Source organism: Mastacembelus armatus, chromosome 16 (genome assembly GCF_900324485.2).
Source record: "Mastacembelus armatus chromosome 16, fMasArm1.2, whole genome shotgun sequence".
In the NCBI taxonomy this organism is placed as follows: Eukaryota; Metazoa; Chordata; class Actinopteri; order Synbranchiformes; family Mastacembelidae; genus Mastacembelus; species Mastacembelus armatus.
The window spans coordinates 9,231,041-9,237,040 of record NC_046648.1 but is presented as its reverse complement, the minus strand read 5'-3'; the positions used below and the strand labels follow the sequence as shown (position 1 = coordinate 9,237,040).

The 6,000-nt window shown below is 38.8% G+C and overlaps 1 protein-coding gene across 1 annotated transcript in view; it reads left to right on the top strand.

Annotated features, from left to right (window-relative positions):
• The first annotated feature begins 1,624 nt into the window (after positions 1 to 1,624).
• Positions 1,625 to 6,000, top strand: part of ncalda (neurocalcin delta a) — a 53,972-nt gene continuing 49,596 nt past the window's right edge. The window contains exons 1-2 of the mRNA XM_026293526.2: positions 1,625 to 1,831; positions 3,673 to 3,804. The gene's annotated coding sequence lies outside the window, so the exon portion shown is untranslated. The remainder of the gene's footprint in view (positions 1,832 to 3,672; positions 3,805 to 6,000) is intronic.

The following is a 6,000-nucleotide window of genomic DNA, read 5'->3' as shown; positions in this document are numbered from 1 at the left end:
CCAAATGTCACATGCTGTAGCACATTGTATTATGTCAAAAATAATTATATTGTAAAAGTAAAATTTGCTATTTGAACATCTCTCTCATCCAATGGGGCAAATATTAATGCATAGTATGAGAACTACATTGTCAAATGCATACAGCAGTGTGGTTTATGTTATGGGCCCAGTCCTCTGACCATTCAAGACCCCAATTAGTATTCCTGCAGGATTTATCACCACACTTGGATTTCATATCTTCTCATTAAAGTAAGAGTAGATTTTATGGATAGATGTGTAGACTAATGCATGGGAGAATGGGGGAAAATACTATGTCGGAATTGTGACAATGCAGTGTGTTGGGGTTAATGTTTTAGAAAGTGCCAGAGATTAACGGGAAGCATGATTATTTAGATCTAAACAGGGGCAGACTTTGTATGGGATAACCTGCTTTACCAAAACAGACAGCAGTGAGAGTGGCTGTGATACTCCTTTTTATCCACACACACACACAGATATGTACATAAAACTTTAAACTGTTTTTTAACACATGGTCATGTGTAACAGAAGTTCACTTGGACAGCGATTACATTATTATATTTTTAGTAAACTATAAATATCCACCATAGAACAGGATGAATGTGATACAATAAAATGATAGAATAGATCAATAAATCTTGTTGGCACAAAGCGAGATGCACAAAATGGGAACACACACAGCACTGGATCGCCACCTGCTGGGCTTATTACTATTTTTTTTAACAGTATATGCAGCACCACGCCTTTATCACATTTTGATTAATTGGCACATTCTGCAGTTTTGCTGTCATATTACTGTCTAAAGCTTTCTACCACAACAGATCCACACAGATATCACACCAATCACTAATGCACAACAAAACAGTACAGGAAACCATCACGTAATAAAATGAAGTAATAAATAAAACAAACAAGGGTGCAGTGGTTAACACTTTCCAGCAAGAATATTTATCAGTCACTTCAAACACAGTCCTGCTGACCTCCTTGGCCCTTATGCTCAGTCTGGTCGGTTTAGTCTGTTTAGTAGCTTCGGAGTGGGATCTAAAGCTTTGGACAGAGTATTAATACAGAATAACAGCATCTGTCATAATACACTGGGTAGAGGTGATAATTCAACTGAATGGTCATTTAAAAAAAAAATGCTTTGAGTCAGCCAGTGTTACTAAGAATGTCCTTATGGTCGCTGTTGATATGTCCTATTAGTTGGAATTGTCAGTAGTTTCCTTAAAACTTGTAAACAGAGGAAAATACTATATTATGGCCAATATAAGACATACAATAATACATACATACACAAAGTTGCATCAGTATATGTTAAATTGTAGAATCCCAGCCTCGGTCTTGAGGATATACTGAAGCTTCCCTAATTGTCCACTAGGGGGCATCAGAGGCTAATTTAAAAAAAAAAAACATTTAAAAAAACAAAAAACAAAAACATAGTTTAGCGGCAGGTGTTTGAAAGGGAAGAAGTCCCACTCCGCTCCTTTTCTGGATACCGCAATGTAAGCATATGTCTGTGTCATACTACTCACAGGCAGGGTGCCACCGTGTTTATATCATATCCATAAATAAAAAAAAGCCTAAGGACAAAGTTGTAGACGGCGCATGCGTCATGGCGGTTAGGTTTGCAGACCGGAAGATGGGCCAGTTTTCTTCGCATGCAGCACATCTTCTTTAAATATTATCTCTGGTTGAACTGCTACACACTGACGCTTGTTGGGCTGTACACGTGTTGCTGTGTGTGTTGCTCTGCGGTTTACCGAGTTGCCGGCAGATGAAGACGCGACCTCTGGTGACATTTCTAACCAAGCTGGTAAGTCTCCTCATCGAGATGAGCTGTTCACGACATTTCTGTCTTATTCCTCTGAGACACCCTCACGCAGATCCTGCGTGTGGCCGTGACGCCGCCTTCCTGCATCTTCTTCAAACTTAACACCTAACGCTACCTAAAAATGAAAAGTTGTTTAATAAACTCCAGCTCCACAAACACTCTACACTTTATTAAACATTTCGCTACCGTGCCCAGGTTTTGAGCAGTGGGTATGGCCTCGGCGTATCCTAAACAGACATTTATCAGTTTAGCTTTGTGGTGCACACGGGTTTAATTTCTCGCGAGCTTTTATTTATTTATTTATTTATTTATTTATTTATTTATTGTTTATCCCGTTTATCAACACGTTGACAACTTATTGCTGCGTATTTATACATGCCCTGGAGATGTCCTCCGGCTCTGCTGTGGCCGATCACTAACAAGCCCGCGCTGAGGCACCGAGGAGGTTCTGAGCTGATGTTTTCAAAAGATGTGTTAAATAGAGATTGTGTCTAATTCTCACGAAGACCACGGGTGGAAGAATTTACAGCCTTTTGGTGGGGAAGTAGTTAGTACAGTCAAAACGAGATTAGTCGTAGTCGCTTCATGTTCTACACTTTAGTCAAGCAATTAGTAATGGAATGAGGCATTTCCTCATTTTGCGGAAGATTATCAGGGACACGAGCCTCATTTTAAAACTATACGTGAACTATAATCTGGTTGTGTACAACCCTGTTTTCACTGAATTGTCACTTAGGGCCAGAATACAGCTGGGTTTAGTTTATTTCTTAATCACAGTTCTTTAATGAGACAAATATGTATGCATGTATGAATAAATATATATATTATTTTTTTAAACTTAGATTTTTCATTTACTATTTATTTTTACTTCATGTAACTTACACCAAAAAACAGCTCAAACAGATGTTATTTACTGTACATCACTAAATGGATGTTGCTGATGTTGATGACTTGACTTGACCATTCTTAGTTTTAGGGTAATGCAACAATTACCAAAACAGTCAGAAATGTTTTTTCAGCACTTCTGTGACATTGCAGCATTTCCGCGTGTGCCAGATATATTTCCCACTATACCTCCAGACATTCTTAGACGTACAGAGACATGATGAACCAAGGTCGTCATCAGGTAGCATCTTATTAATGACAGCTCTAGTCAGCATCAACTGGATGAGCAGGAAGTCACTGATACTTAGACACTTTGCTTCGTGTTTTGTTTGTTTTGTAAGCAATGCGCAATACATTTATATATAAAGAATGTGGGCGTAGGGTGCCTTTGCTCTCATGGTGACTCATCTTTTACTGAAAAAGTACTGGCTTCCTGTCAGGCCTGGGAAACTTGTACACAAATAAGAGTCCAAGAGCATACTTAGACTTGGCACATGTAATATGTGCATTTCTTCCGGTTGGTTGAAATCTGTAATGTATTGTGCTCCACTATTGAAGAGTGAAGGTGCTTTTGTGATGTGTTTATTGCAAAGCTTTGATATTTCTGGTATTATCTTTTAAATGATCCCTTATCAAATATTTCTTGTGACTTTGATTTATTTTATTTATTTATTTTTTGTTAGCCATGGTAAATAAGCCCACAGAGCATGGAGTAGAGTATCCAGTGAACATCTGAGCAGCTTTAATACAATAACTGTCAGTGTTTTTTTTTTTTCTGACCTTGTTTATGAACTCTGAATTCAAATCAGGTTTTCATGCTCGTGCTGGGTCTGTGAGTCATTGACCCTGAACTGTAGGTCACACTGATCTGCATAGTCATTGATATACAGCAACCCACTGACCTGCTTTCTAACTTTACATGTCATGTTTCTTTACAGCTTTCCCCAGGCACTGTTAACTTTCAGTTAAGGTGGCTAAAGAAGGGAAACTGTAAAGACAGCCACCAGAAGGAGAGACGCAGCAGTGTGAAACCCCTCACCTGGGCTGCAGGCACCTACACCTTCCACCTGGTGAGTGAGAGAACTACAGCAACTGAACTCATTGTTAATTTCACCTACATACATGCACTGTATGTAGTTCCTGTAAAAAAACAAACAAAAAAAAAAAACTGCAGAAGCATGATCAATATGAACACATCAGTGTACAGACATCAGACTTATCTTAAGTATTATGTGCAGTTGCATACAGGAGTGGTTGGGTTTCACTGTGCCAGGTACATTGAATGTGACTTAATTAGAGCAGTAGTAATTACCTTTTGTCAATTGAGAAATCACTTAATTCATCACTGCTTTTTGTTCTATGATTTGTTAGTATAAAGCACAGTGGTTAACACTCAAAACGTGGCTTAAACTTATTTCCTGCCACAGTCCAAACAGCACTTTAGTTAAATTTCCTGTGCAGTGTGATGTCTGTTAAACCTACCCTATTCCCCATATGCTGGTAACTGTTCGGATTCACCTGCAACCTGAGCAGTTTTGAGAATAAATGAATGAATGACACATAAAAGCCTTCTCATTCAGTGCTTATTGGAAGTCTAGGGAAGAGCTGTGGCAGTGATCACCATATTCAGTTGAGGTTCCTCTCTGTCATTGGTTATCTGAAGGGATTTTGAACCACTTGTGTTCAGGCCCCTAGCCTAAGATCAGTGTGCTTTGGGAAACCAGGAACTGTTTCCCCCTTATATCACTTCCAGGTTTGTCCCGACCCAGACCTGGAGTTACATAAACATATATTCTATATATTACAGAATGACAAATTACATTACAGTCTGTCCATACAAAGTACAAAAGTCTACTTAAACTGCATTTAATTACAAACTACTATGACTGAGTATCACAACTGGCAGTAGAAAGCAGGAATGGGAACAATTGACATGTTTCCATGTTACAGTGCAGTGAACGAGGAGGAATTCAGCTAGAGCTGACACAGCATGCCATCACTTGCAGGGTTAGTTGTTTGGTTTTCTTGGTCTCTTTTTACTTATCAGACTTGGACTGTGGGAAACCATTTTGCCATTTGTTCTTCAGTTTTCCCAGGATAGATAGTTAGAATTGCTGTCATTCCTTGCTGATATCAAGGGTGCAGCTCAACCACAGCTAGACAAACCCCCTGCTCATATGAAAATATCAAACAAGTCATGCATACATTACAGGAAGTGTTTTTTTTTTTTGTTTGTTTTTTTCCTTTTTTCTTTTTTTCTCCCCTTTACTTACCATGTCTACCTCCAATGGCAAAATAATCCTAAATACTGAGGCTGGAGAGTAACACATGCTAGATCTGAACCTGGACCAGCTTCACCTTGTTGGACTATAGAGTCACCACAACTTCAAGCTGAAACTATATTTTAATGAATTACTATAAAGAAGAAAATAACCCACTGAAATTCTAAATGTCCTTCATAAAATACCCTTGAAGCACCACAGTGTCCTCCCACCGTCCAGTGTAAAGAGCTGTGCAGTTGATCCCTCGTGCCTCCACTCTGCTCAACATGAGTGTGGTTTAGTGGCTGAGATCAAACAGGATCATCGGCTGTCAACCTCATTCTTCCCACGGACGTGGTGGTGACAGCTTGAACAAGGGAACATGATGTGCTGCCCACTGCCTTCAAGAGAAGGCCTAGCACACTACACCTCCTCACTCTATCCATTAATTTGTGAGTGTTGCCTTTGTATTGCTGTGTGGCTCACTCATGAATTCATGCATCAGTTTATTTATGATTTAAAATAAAATACCACCCAGTCCGGGTCCACCTGTTATTCACGTTTACCATTCTGACCCTAATGACTTACAGAGATGTCAGTAAACCCGAAGTTTTAACATGTCAGCTGAGAAATGGATGCATCACTGTCACTTCAACCAGGCCAGGCTTTTTAAGGTCTTCTAATCCATTTAATCCATTTAATGGTGGTTACACACACATTTACACAATACTGAATTTGTGTAATCGAGCTCTTCAAAGTCCACATATAAGCAGTCAGTGTGGACTAAACTGTGGATCACTTTTTACATCATACATATTTCATAAATGTACTTTACTCAAGTTCAGCCACTGCCAGGATTAAGTGAATTAAGTTCAAAATCTAAGACAAAGTTACTGTGAATTGAAGTTTAGTATATTCTGATTCATCTAAAAAAAAAAAAAAAAAAAATTATAGAAATGCATAAACTCCTAAGTGGGTCATATAACACCGTCTTTTTTTGTTTTT